The following is a 14,307-nucleotide window of genomic DNA, read 5'->3' on the forward strand; positions in this document are numbered from 1 at the left end:
TTCAAAATAGTTCTGGAAGTGCTTGCTTAGAGCAATAAGACAATTGAAGGAGATAAAGAGGATAGACTCTGAAAGGAAAAAGTCAAAATATCACTATTTGCAGATGATATGATAGTATACCTGAGTGACCCCAAAAATTCTACCAGGGAACACCTACAGTTGATAAACACCTTCAGCAAAGTGGCTGAATATAAAATTAACTAAAAAAAAAAAATAACAGGGCTGAGAAAAAAATTAGGGAAATAAAAGGAATTATATTATCAAACAAGGCCATACCTCCAAAATGTAATCAGGTATTTCCTCACTGGGAACAACACATGTAAATAGATGGGCTTAGAGAGACATTGCAATTCAAATCACCAGGAAGTAGAAGAAAATGGAGAGAATTCTAGGCTAAAAGAATATTGTTATCCTGAAAGGCTGTCATTCAATAAAATGATTAAAGTCCAAGCAACATCCAAAGACTAAAGAACAGGACTGATAATCTTCTTTTCGGAAAATGTGGAATATTTCCATAACAGAATATTATTCCAACCAAGGGTCCACAACAAGACAGTTCAAATTGTTTTCTAGCAGTATAGGTTGATATGTGACCTTGTTTTGAATATGCACTATAAATTCTAAGCAATAAAATTTCAAAGAAAGATTGGAATACCCATATATTCTCAGATTGAAGATTACTGAAGTCATTTTATCTGGATTTATTCTGAGAAAAGTGGAAATGTACCTGTCATTGCCTTCATGAAGGTGAATATTTAGCATTACTGTATCTGTAAAAATGGCATAAAGTCACGAGGAAACAGTCCTAGTTTCTGTCTAATGCATCTTTCCACGCACATTGAGTAGACCGCTGGTATATTCTATTTAGCCATTTGGTCCACTTGCTTCAAAGCCTTGGTCTTCTTCTTTTTCCAATGAATGGTACCTTTCCTGGGGGATAGAATCTGACTTCATCCTGGGGACAACTAACATAGTTATGCTGACATCTTTTGGTTCTGTGTATAATTGTGATGACTAAGGGAAAATAGCAAAATAAATTGGTTCCCGAAAGAACAATATAAAGTGCATAATAAAAAGATCACTTGCTACATACAACTTCATTCAAATTCCAAGCAAGACTGATATAAAAATGACTCATTTGAATTCCCTTGTATCATCATGTTTTATTTTACCTACTTACTCAGATCATTTAGTAGTGTTGATAGGAGCTGTGTGACTAGATTGATCCTTGCATGTTCCTATAGACAAATGGTTCTCCTTCTGTGAGTTTTTTTACTCATTTTGTTTTGCATGGTGAAAGGTAAGCCTTTAACAGAGTTCACCTATCACGTGTCATACAAATCAGATATTTACATTATGATTCATAACACTAGAAAAATAGCAATGAAAAGGAAGTATAGTGTATGTTATATGAAATTCCCACATAATCAATAAAAATAATATATTGACAACTTTTACAATGACTTTTAACATGAAGAAAAGATTAATTTAAAGGAGGTCAGAGTTTTTCTTTGTACGGCAGGGTTTCCAGGAATTCATTATGTAGAAGAAAATCCTAGTCATGAACAATTGGTTACCCAGCTATGTCAGACCCCATGAGCTTAGGTGGCACCTCTGAACAAGCCATCCTCACACTAACACTACAGTTAGAGAGTTTGCTAGCAGACACAATATTCTTGTGTCCTAGGCATACAACAAGGACCCATTATACTCTCCTGAAGGCCCAGTTTTAAATGTAAACACTAGGACCAAGAGGGTTCCTCACTGACCACTGTGGAGAACACAGCTGTAGATCCAACCAGGTCAGCCAAGGCAACCCTGATCATAAAGGTTTGGCAACACTAGTGTGAAACAGTCCCAGCTGTCAAATAGTTTATTGCCCCCCATTTCTCCTTTTACACTCACTGTTCTTTCTCTGTTTAACCCAAACCAGGCCTCAGAATTACCCAGTTTTCTTCTCTTTTCCCTGCTCTTAAAGACTCAATATTCCAAAGAATCCTACAATCCAATTGTAACCCAATTGGACTCTGAACTGCCCTGGGCTACATCTGTGCAGGGGTTCTGGGTTATCTCTATGAATAGCCTATTATATCAATAAAAATGTGAAGGTACATTTAGTGAGTGCAGGAGTATCCGCTCAGTTCGAAATCACATATCCCTTTGTTACATAGAGACTTGGTGAACATTTTTTTTTTGTAATCTGTAGGTATTCATTTTCTTTTGATGACAGTGTCTTTGCTTTACAGAAGCTTTTCAATTCATAAGGTCCCATTTATTAATTGTTGCTCTCAGAGCCTATGCTGTTGATATTCCATTCAGAATGTTATCTCCTGTACAAGTGAGTTCTACGGTTTTACCCATGTTTTCTTTTAACCAATTTAATGTGTCCAGTTTTATGTTGAGGTCATTGATCCACTTGGACTCTAGTTTTGTGCAGGGTGATAAGTATGGATCTATTTGCATTTTTATACATGTAGACATCCAGTTAGACCAGCACCACTTATTGAAGATGCTCTCATTTCTCCATTGTATGGTTTTGGCATCTTTGTTAAAGATCAGGTGTCCATAAGTGTGCGGGTTTATTTCTGGGTCTTCTATTCCATTCCATTGATCCACCATTCTGTTTCTATGCCAGTACCATGCAGTTTCTATATCTATTGCTCTATAGTACAGCTTAAGATCAGGGATGGAGATACCTCCAGAAAATCTTCTATTGTAGATGATTGTTTTAGCAATTATGGGTTTTTTTTTTTTGTTGTTGTTATTCCATATGAAGTTGAGAATTTTTCTTTCCAAGTCTGTAAAGAATTGTGTTGGTAATTTGATGGAATTTGCATTCAATCTGTAGATTGCTTTGGCAAGACAGCCATCTTTACTATGTTAATCCTGCCAAGTCATAATCATGGGAGACCATTCCATTTTCTCATATCTTCTTCTAATTGTTTCTTTACCCAGAGATGATAGTTCCTGAGTCTAAGACTCTTAGTCAGGAAAAATGTCACATATTTCTTTCAAGTGATCATTAAAAAAGTCAAGTGTCATTGACATGTGACTTTCACATCATCCAAGATTCAATTATTATTTTTAATTTCACACATATGTCCTCAGTCAGTGAATTACTTACTGTTAAAATGTTCCCTGAACAAGCCAAATCTTTGAATAAAAATCATTTAATTGGGACAGTGCTTATATTTTGATAGAGACCATCCAGGTTGTCAAGTCATCAACAGTCATCTTGCTGTACTCGTTCAGGAGAAATAAGAGCTTTTAATGCAGAACCACAAGAGGCAGGCAGAGAGAGAGAGACAGAGAGAGAAAGAGCTAGAGAGACAAATTCAGAAATGGAGAGACCGAGACCAACAAAAACTAAGATATAAAGTGACAGAGACTGAGAAACAGAGACTCAATTATGTCTAATCATTATCACTGGCATATCAACCTCAAAGCAAACCCTCCTATAATATAACTCCAAGAGGAACTCTATTATTTAACATGGCCATAACTCCTAACCCTTCCCAGACATTTCCTCACTGGGGAATCCACATTTAAATAGAGAGCTTCAAGGTGACATTACAATTCAAATCTCCAGGAAGTGAAAGAAGGTGGAGGTAATTCTAGGCTAAAAGAACATTGTTATCATGATGTTTTGTCATTCAATATGATGATTAAAGTCCCATCAACTTCTTAAATCTAAAGAACAGGACTGACAATCTCCTTTGGAGAAAAATGTAGAATATTTCCATAAGGGAATATTATTCAGCTACAAAAATCACATCATGATATTTTCAGGCAAATGGAGGGAACCAGGAAAAATAATCCTGGGTAAATTAACTAAAATGCAGAAAGACAAATATGGAATGTATTCACTAATTAGGAGGTCTGCAAATAGTGGGGGATAAAGTTCCAATAGGCCATAGTTTGTGACCAAACCAGTGTTCCACTTGATGCGGCAGTTAATTGAGTTGTTGTGCTGTTACACCCAGTTCGCAAGTCCCCAAAAGATCTACAGGAATCGACTCTGTTGCAAAACACATGAGGGTCTTTTTATTATAAATTACAAGCTGCAGCTTGGGCCCACAACACCCACTGCCCAAGCGGTGGGAGCTGAGCATTCTGTGCCAAGGTTAGTTGGGTGATTTAAAGATTCTGGTCCCTCCCAGTATGCCCAAGGCAGGGGAAATTCCTGCCTGGCAAGCATCTATTGGTTAAAATGCTACATTTTTAATTGATTGGCTATAGGAAGGTCCCCAGACCATAATGACCTGGTGTCCCTCCCTAGGGGGAATGGGCCAGTTTCCTAGCAACTGTTATCTCTAGTGGGTGGGAAAGAATGCAGTAAGGTGGTCCTTCCCCTCAGGGCATTACTGGACTTCCCCACCCACCCACCTACCTACCTCAGGTCTTAATAATAGCTGCTAATTTATCTTTTGGTCTCTCAGTGCCAGGGCATCCTAAGCAAATTTTAAGAAACGCAGGGTCTTGTTATTAAAACATTTTTCTGTGCTCTCAACATATAGATCAGAGCCTTGGATTCACAAACATGCTTCCTTCTTCATCAAATGGGATTTAAAACAGATAATCACAGTTGGATATTATACAAATAGAGACCTTAAAACACCCAGATCTGAATGTGGTTTACCTATGAAATTCTCCTGCTCTGAGAGTTCTGGGACCTGCAGGAGAGGATGTATCAAGAGTGTCATAAGTAGAGGGAATTGAGGGCAGAAGGAAAACAATGCCCTGAGAAACAGGCCACAGAAGATGATGCACCTAGCCTCGGTGAGACCTCATAAGCTAGGGTCAGATAGAAGGAGGAGGAGGACCTCCCTATCAGGGAACTAGAGAAAGGGTATAGGGGTCAATGAAGGAGGGTGGGTGGGACTGGAAGGAGAAAAGGGAGTGGGTAGCAGAAATGGTACAAATTAAACAAATCGTAATAAGTAAATAAAAAAGAAAATCTGTTTTCAAGGTGATGAGGAATAGAGCTCTTAAAGGACTGATGGCTTCTTATGGGTTGTGCCAGGATACAGTAAAGATGGACTCAGTTTTCTTAAAGGGACTTGACACTGAGTCTCTGATCATAATCAAATGAGCAGATGAACAACACATACTTCAATTGATGTATTTTAAAGAAAAAAAATTAGTGTGACACATGGGTAGAAATTTTAACCTTTGAGAAATGGAAAAGGAGTGTAATACATATGTGTATTATATGTAATTCCATCATAATCAGTGAAAATCATGTTCTGCCCAGTTCACAAACCCCAAAAGACCAGGAATAACTAGACTCTGCTGTAAATACTTGAGGTTCTTTTTTTTTGTAAATTACAAGCTGCAGCTTGGGCCCACACACCCCCACCACTGAAGCGGTGGGAGCTGAGAGTGCAGTGCCCAGGTTAGTTGGGTGACATTGATTCTGGTCCCTCCCAGCATGCCCAAGGCAGGGGCAATTCTTGCCTGGCAAACATCTATTGGCCAAAATGTTACATTTTGAATTGATTGGCTATAGGAAGGTCCCCTGACCATAATGACCTGGTGTCCCTCCCTAGGGGGGATGGGCCAGTTTCCTAGCAACTGTTATCTCTAGAGGGTGGGGAAAGAATGCAGTAAGGCAGTCCTTCCCTTCAGGGCATTACTAGACTTTAGACTTCTCCACCCACATAGTTCAGGCCTTAATTAATAATAGCTTCTAATTTTTAATCTTTTTGGTCTCTCAATCATATGTAGACAAATTTTACAATGACTTTTAACATGGAGAATAGATTCTGCTAAAGGAGGGCAGAGTCGACTTTGTAAGGCATGCTATCAAGAAACTCATTATGTAGCAGAGAATCTCAGATGTGCTACCTCATACCAAGGAGCTCACGTGACACCATGAAACTAGCAGTCCTCACACTTACACTACATTTAGAGTGTTTGTCTGGAGGACCACAGCAGAAACCACAGCTGCTCTTGTGTCCTAGGCATTTAACATGGACTAATTTATCTTCGTTGAAGGAACATTTTTCTTTTTTTTTCTTTTTTATTTTTTTAGCCCCTCCCTCCTCCCCTCCCAATCCCACCCTCCCTCCTCCCTCTGCTTGCATGCCACTCCCCAAGTCCACTAATAGGGGAGGTTCTCCTCTCCTTTCTGATCTTAGTCTGTCAGTTCACATCAAAAGTGGCTGCATTGTTCTCTACTGTGGCCTGGTAAGGCTGCTCCCCCCCAGAGGGAGGTGATCAAAGAGCAAGCCAATCATATTATGTCAGAGGCAGTCCCTCTTCACATTACTATGTAACCCAATTGGACTCTGAACTGCCCTGGGCTACATCTGTGCAGGGGTTCTGGGTTATCTCTATGAATAGTCCTTGGTTGGAGTATGAGTCTCTGGGAAGTTCCCTGTGTTCAAATTTTCTTGTTCTGTTGCTCTCCTTGTGGAGACCCTGTCCTCTCCAGCTCTTACTATTTCCCAGTTCTTACCTAAAATTCCATTCACTCTGCCCAACAGTTGCCCATCAGGCTCAGCATCTGCTTTGATAGTCTGAAGGGCAGAGGCTTTCAGAGGCCCTCTGTGGTAGGTTCCTAGGTTGTTTCCTGTTTTCTTCTTCTTCTGATGTCCATCCTCTTTGCCTTTCCGGATGGGGATTGGACATTAGAATGGCCAAGATCAAAAACTCAAGTCACAACACATGCTGGAGAGGTTGTGGAGAAAGGGGAACCCTTCTCCACTGCTGGTGGGAATGTAAACTTGTACAACCACTCTGGAAATCAATCTGGTGCTTTCTCAGACAACTAGGAACAGCGCTTCCTCAAGATCCAGCCATACCACTACTGGGCATATATCCAAAAGAGGCTCAAGCACACAAAAAGGACATTTGCCCATGTTTGTAGCAGCTTTATTTGTAATAGCCAGAAGCTGGAAACAACCCAGATGCCCCTCAACTGAAGAACGGATGTAGAAATTGGGGTACATCTACACAATGGAATATTACTCAGCAATAAAAAATAAGGAAATAATGAAATTCGCAGGTAAATGGTGGGATCTGGAAAGGATCATCCTGAGTGAGTTGTCCCAGAAGCAAAAAGACACACATGGTATATACTCACTCATATAGACATACAACATAGGACAAACCAACTAAAACGTGTGCAGCTAAAGAAACTAAGCAAGAGAGAAGGAACATTTTTAAATGAAAACTCCAGGACCTGGAGGGTTGCTCACTGAACAGTGAGTAGCACATAGATGCTGATCCAGCCAGGTCAGACAAGAAAACCCTACTCATAGAGGGCTGCCAACACTAGTGTGGAACAGCACCAGCGTTGAAATAGTTTACTGCTTCTCACTTCTTATTTTACATACAAAATCTCTCTCTTTTTCAGCCAAATGAGTCCCAGGAATTGTCTGGTTTCCTTCTCTTTTCTCTGATTTTAAAGACTCACTACCCCAGGAAACCCTCGACCCTGAAAGCCAATTATATCAATAAGAATGTGAAGGTACATTTTGTGACTATGCAAGTAACTGCTCAGTTCAAAGTCACAACATAGGATATTTCAGAACCAAGAACACAGTAGGAAACTACCTTCTCATTTGGTACAGTCCTCTTAATTCCACTCCACTTTGAACCATCCCTACTTAGGAAGCTGTCCAATTCAATTATTATTAAAGATTCATTTCTTACCTAACATTTTCACAAAGGTAAACAGTAGTAAATGTGTGGGATCTGGATAAAGGGATGAGATAAAGGCTTTTTGGGTTTCATAACAAAATCTCACATGTGTACAGGATTAGAAATTCTGTATATTGAGGAAAGTTTGTTTACTCATCTCCGTGTAAACCTCAAGATTCTCTCAGATGCTGATTGGCTGAGAGAAAGAATTATATCATGAAGGGTTTCAGAAGCCAGTTATTACAAGGGCCAAGTGGATTACAAGCTTGAGAGAAAGGCTGCACAGCCCTACATGCCTCAATCAGGGCAGCTGAGAGAACACAACACAGAGATGACAGTTTCTGTGTCTAAGAAAGACTCTTAGTTCAGGGAAAGTGTCACATATTTCTTTCAAGTGTTCTTTAATAAAGTCACTTGTGACTTTCATATTATCACAGATGTCATTATTATTTGTTAAATTCACATATATATCCTCAGTCAGTGAATCACTTACTGTGAAAATGCTCCTTGACCAAGGCAATTCTTTGAACAAAAAGCATTTAATTGGGACCTTGTTTATATATTACAGAGACCTTCCAGGATGTCACATTGTCAAGCAGTCATCTTGTTGCAGTCCTTCAGAAGAACTCAGAGCTTTTCATACTGAACCACAAGTGGAAAGCAGAGGGAGGGTGACTGGGGGAGCTAGAGAGAGAAAGAGGTAGAGAATCAGATTCAGAAATATTAAGACCGAGACCAACTGAAACAAATTGACAGAGACGAGGGACAGAGATTTTATTTTGTCTGGTCAGTATTATTGGCATATCAACCTCTAAGCAAATCCTCCTATAATATAACACCAAAAGTAATTACATTTTTAATATTTTTTTATTTTAATTTTATTATTTACATCAAAATGCTATCAGGACATCACATTTTTGTTATCATATCACAATTGTATTATGAAATCACAAGGTTAGTATGACATCAAGGTGGTATGACATCACAATGGAATTTTCACTTCACAGTGAAATTATGACCTCAGAATATTATTATATCATCACAATCTTTTTATGACATCACAATGATATCACATGGTATTATGACATCATAATAGCATGATATCACAATTCTATCACAATGGTATTATCACATCTCCATAGTATGATGACAGAACAATGTTATCATGATATCCCAATGCTATACGACATCCCAATATATTATAACATCACAATGCTATTATATCATCACAATGATATGATATCACAATTGTGTTATGACATCACAATAGTATAATGGCTTCAAAATTGTATGTTGTAGGTGATGATTAATATTTACTATTGGTTTATCTTTCATTAATAGTTACTGTTAATCCTAAACAGCTGTATAACCAATTCACCACACAAAGACTGTATTTACTTAGTTAACTTAGAACACAATACTGGTCAATATTTACTCCCTCTTTAATCTTCAAAAACTCAGTTTCCTAACATTTTCCATTTTCCCATTTCCACTTGATTTTTGTGAAGTCTTAGGTCTGATTCATTCTCTCCACACTGTTCCAAGCTCTCTTCTCCCTCTCTGCTCTCCAAGCTCTGCTCCATTGTCCTCTCTCCTCTCACTCATTTCCTGATTTCTTGCTCCTTCCATTGTTCAATATTGTAGCTAATTGCTTTACTCTGGCCTGTTTACACAAAGTTGAGACAGGATGCTTATAGTAAGTACCACAATTCAATATCTAGATTGAAACCAGTAAGTGGGGTGGGGGGAGAATCAACATTTGAATGAACATGGATAAGGTTTATACATTTCAAAAGAACATTATACCAACAATGTTATGACAAATCACAATGCTATGATGAAATCACTATGCCATTATGATATCACAATGGAGTTATGACCTCAAAATGCTATTATGACATCACATAGATATTATGACATAAAAATGCTATTATAACATCACAATGGTATTATTAATTCACAAAGCTATTATGACTTCACAATGCTATTATGACATCTCAACTTTATTATGACATCTCAGTGATATTATGTCATCATAATGGTGTCATGACATCTCAATGCTATTATGACATCAGAATAGTATTATGGCATGACAATGGTGTCATGATATCCCAATGGTATTAAGACATCACCATTCTATTATGACTTCACATTGTCTTTATGACATAATAGTGGAATTTTGACATCACAAATTCATAATGACCTCAAAATGCTATTATGATATCACAATGCCATTTTGACATCACAATAATAATATGACATCATAATTGCATTAGGACATCACAGTGCTATTATGACATGATTGTCGTATGACATACCTATGAAATATTGACATCACGATGACATTATAAACTGAAAAATAGTATTATGACATCACATTGCTCATATGACATCACAATGCAATGCTCATATTATGTATCAAGGCTTTTACGACATCACAAAGATACAATGACATGACAATGGTATGATATACTAAAGTATTATTTCACATTACTATTAAGACATAGCAATAGAATTTTGACCTTACAATGCTGTTTTGATATCACAATGTTATTATGACATCACAATTCTATTATGACATCACAATAGAATGACCTCAAAACACTATTATGATATCATTTTGGTATGACATCACAATGGGGTTTTGATCTCAGAAAGCTCTTATGAGAGCACAATGCAAATATGCTATCTCAATGCTATTATGACATCACAATGATTTTATATATCAACAGTATCATGACACCACAATGATAGGACCTCACAATATATTTATGACAATCAATTATATTATGCTATTACAATTGTATTGTGATACCACAACTTTTTAGGATGTCATATTGGTGTTATATCATCTCAATGGTGTCATGACATCTCAACACTATTATGACTTCACAATTATATTAGGACATCATACTGTTATTATGACATCATATAGTATGATGTCATATTATGATCATATAGTATGATGTCATAATGAGATTAAAATATCACAATAATAATAACATAACCTATCAATGCAATTATGACATCCTAATGATATCCTGTCATCACATGAGTATTATATCACAATGGTATTATGAGATCACAATGCTCTTTTGACATCACAATGGTTTTATTATAACACACTGGTATTATGACATCAAAATCCCATAATGACATCATGATGGTATCTCACCTCAATGCTATTATGACATCACAATGTTATGACATCACAATGGTTTTATGACTTCACAATGATATAACAATTCTATTGTGACATCACAAAAGTCTATAATATCACAATGCTATAATTACATTACAAAGATATGACATCAAAAAACTATTATAACATCACAAAGATATGATATCAAAATTTTATTATGACATCTCAATGGTATGACATCTCAATGATCTTATGACTTCACAATGGTATTATAGCATCACAATCTATTATGATATCACAGTGGTAATATGTCATCACAACGCTATGATGAGTTCACAATGATATTATGACATTACAATGCTATATTGATATCACACTGATATTATGATGTCACAATGCAATTATGACTTCATAATGGCATGAGTTCACGATGGTATTAGGGTATCACAATGATATGACATCACAATGCTATTATGACATCACATTGGTATTATAGATTCACTATGGTATTATGACATAACAATACTCTAATTACTTCAAAATGGTATGACATCTCTATACAAGTATAAAAACACAATATGACATCAAAATGTTATTATGACATCACAATTCTACTATGATGTCGCAAAGGTATGGCTTCACAATATTATAGGACATAAAAGTGATATGATGAAATTAAAATGCTAATATGACATCACAATGCTATCATGACCTCATAATGCTATTATGACCTCACAATGGTATGACATCCTAATTCTATTAGGACATAACAGTGGTATTATGACATTAAAATCCTATTATGACATCACAATATTATGCCTTAACAATGCTATCACATTACAATGCTATGATGACATTACAACAGTGTTATCACATTCCAGTTTTATTATGACTTCACAATGGTGTCATGACATCTCAGTGCTATTATGACTTCACAATGCTATTAGGACATCATACTTATATTATGACATCACAATGGTATTATGGCATTACAATGCTATTATGACTTAACAATGCTATTATGATATCACAATTGAATGACATCTCTGTTGTATGTGTCGATTAATATTTAATATTAATATTAAATATTAAATATTAATATTGTATGTGTCGATTAATATTTAACATTTGATATATCTTCTGGTAAATCTGCTTTTAATCCTATAGAGCTGTATAACCAAATCACCAAACAGATTCTGGTTATATTTAGTTAGAACACAATGATAGCCAATAGTTACTCCCTCCTAAACCTCCAAACTCTCATAGTTTCCTTACATTTAGATTCTACCCATTTTACTTACTTTTTTATGAAATCTTAGGTCTGGTTCATTCGCCACTTAGTCCTTCGTTCCCCTCCCAGTTCAGCTCTCCTAGCTCTGCCCTCGCCCTTTTTTCCTTCTACTCACTTCCCGCACTCTGGCTCCTGTCCTCTTTCCTGCACTGTCCTTGCTCAATATTGTGCCGAGTTGCTTTATTTTGGCCTGTTTACGCAAAGTTGAGACAGGATGCATAAAATAAGTATCATAATGCAATATCCAGATTGAAACCTCAGAATTCGGGTGGGGAGGATCAGCCTTTGAATGAACGAGGGTAAGGTGTATACATTTCAAAAGAACATTTTATCAACATTTCCTCCTTAAGTCCAATATAAGGTTGCATTTATTTTAATACAATAATAATTATGAAATTATGAAAACTATTAGGTAAAATCTATATGGTCAATGACCAGTCCATGTTTATTTAGCAACTTAGGAGAAAGTATTCAATTATCCTATCTATCTTGACAAGTTTAGAGTTCTATATCTAAATTAACTTTTATCCTCATTGGTACTACCTATATGAAAGCATTTCTTAACTTCTAAACAACTTAAGCTTTTTTGTGGCACTGTACCTATCTGATCTTCAACTCCATCAGAGAATTGAGAAAGAATAAAATTAGTTACTAGAATAAATAGGAATTACATGTTAGGAACTCCAAAAAAAATGACTTCACAATGGTATTAAGACATTACAATGCTATGATGACTTCACAATGCTGTGAAGACATTACAATACTATTATTTCATCACAATGCTTTGATAACACCACAGTGCTTTTATGATATCAAAATGGTATTACAATACTACAATACAATGATGATATCACAATGCTCTCATGATATCACAATGCTATCATGACATCACAATGCTATCATGACATCACAATAATGTTATGATATCACCATGCTATTATGATATCACAATGCAATGATGACATCCAAATGGTATCATGATATCACAATGATATCACATCACAATGCTATAATGACATCACATTGCTTTTATGACATCACAATTTTATTATGCCATCCCAATGGTAATATGATATCACATTGCTGTCATGAGGACCCAATGCTATTATGACATCACAATGATATGATATTACAGTGGTTTTATGATATCATAATATTAGTGTGACATCATAATGATTTTATTATATCACATTAGTATCATGATATCCCAATAGATTTATGATTTTACCATGGTACCATGGTATTATAATATCACAAAGTTATTATGATGTCACAACGCTATTATGATGTCACAATGCTATTATGACACCGAAAATTTAAGGAATATGAACTAAAGAAAATTGAGACCAGGGCTGGAGATGCGGGTCAGAGGTTAAGAGCATTGGTTGCTCTTAAAGATGACCTTTTTCACCCACACTGTTTTTGACAACCATCTATAATGAGATCTGGTGCCCTCTTTGATCATGCCGGCAGAACACTCTATATACAAGATACATTTTTTTATATATATGTAAAACAAATAAGTAAATAAAGTGTTAGTACAAGTTTTTGTTGGAATGTATACAGTTTACCCTCTTTCATTCAAATGCTGATTTCTGCCCCCCACTTTCTGGTTTCAATCCAGATATTGCACTGTGATGCCTATTCTATGCATCACTTGTCTCAAGTTTGTGTAAACATGCCGCCATTTATTCTCTATATTTTCAATAAAACAACAAGCTACAATGCTGAGCAGTGGAGAGGATAGGGTGGGACATCCTGGTCCATAGTGTGAGGGGAGGAAGGTGGAGAATCAAAAGGAGAGGTCTTGGAACCATGTGGAGAGATGGATCATACCTAAGATATGACTAAAGCACATATAATGAGTGAAACCTGAATGGTAGGAATCTTTGTGGTCTTGGAGGTTTAGGATGGAACAACTATTTCTCAGCATTGCGTTCTGGGTTAATTAAATAAATCCCAGTCTCTGTGTTGTGATTTGGGTATACAGCTGGTTTAGGAATAACTGCTTCTTAACTAAAAGATATTTCAATAGTAAATATCAGTACCTATCAACAAATGACACCCAGCTAATCTAACTGTACAATAAATGGCCACCAACTAATCTAAGTATCCACACCATTTAAATCATACTTTAACCTATATTGGTGGTGGGAGTAAGCTCATAATAATACAACACAAACAAGCCTAACTGAAAACCTAAAAACTCCCATGTCAATTACTGTCT

Source organism: Meriones unguiculatus (assembly GCF_030254825.1).
Source record: "Meriones unguiculatus strain TT.TT164.6M chromosome Y unlocalized genomic scaffold, Bangor_MerUng_6.1 ChrY_unordered_Scaffold_25, whole genome shotgun sequence".
NCBI classification, from domain to species: Eukaryota; Metazoa; Chordata; class Mammalia; order Rodentia; family Muridae; genus Meriones; species Meriones unguiculatus.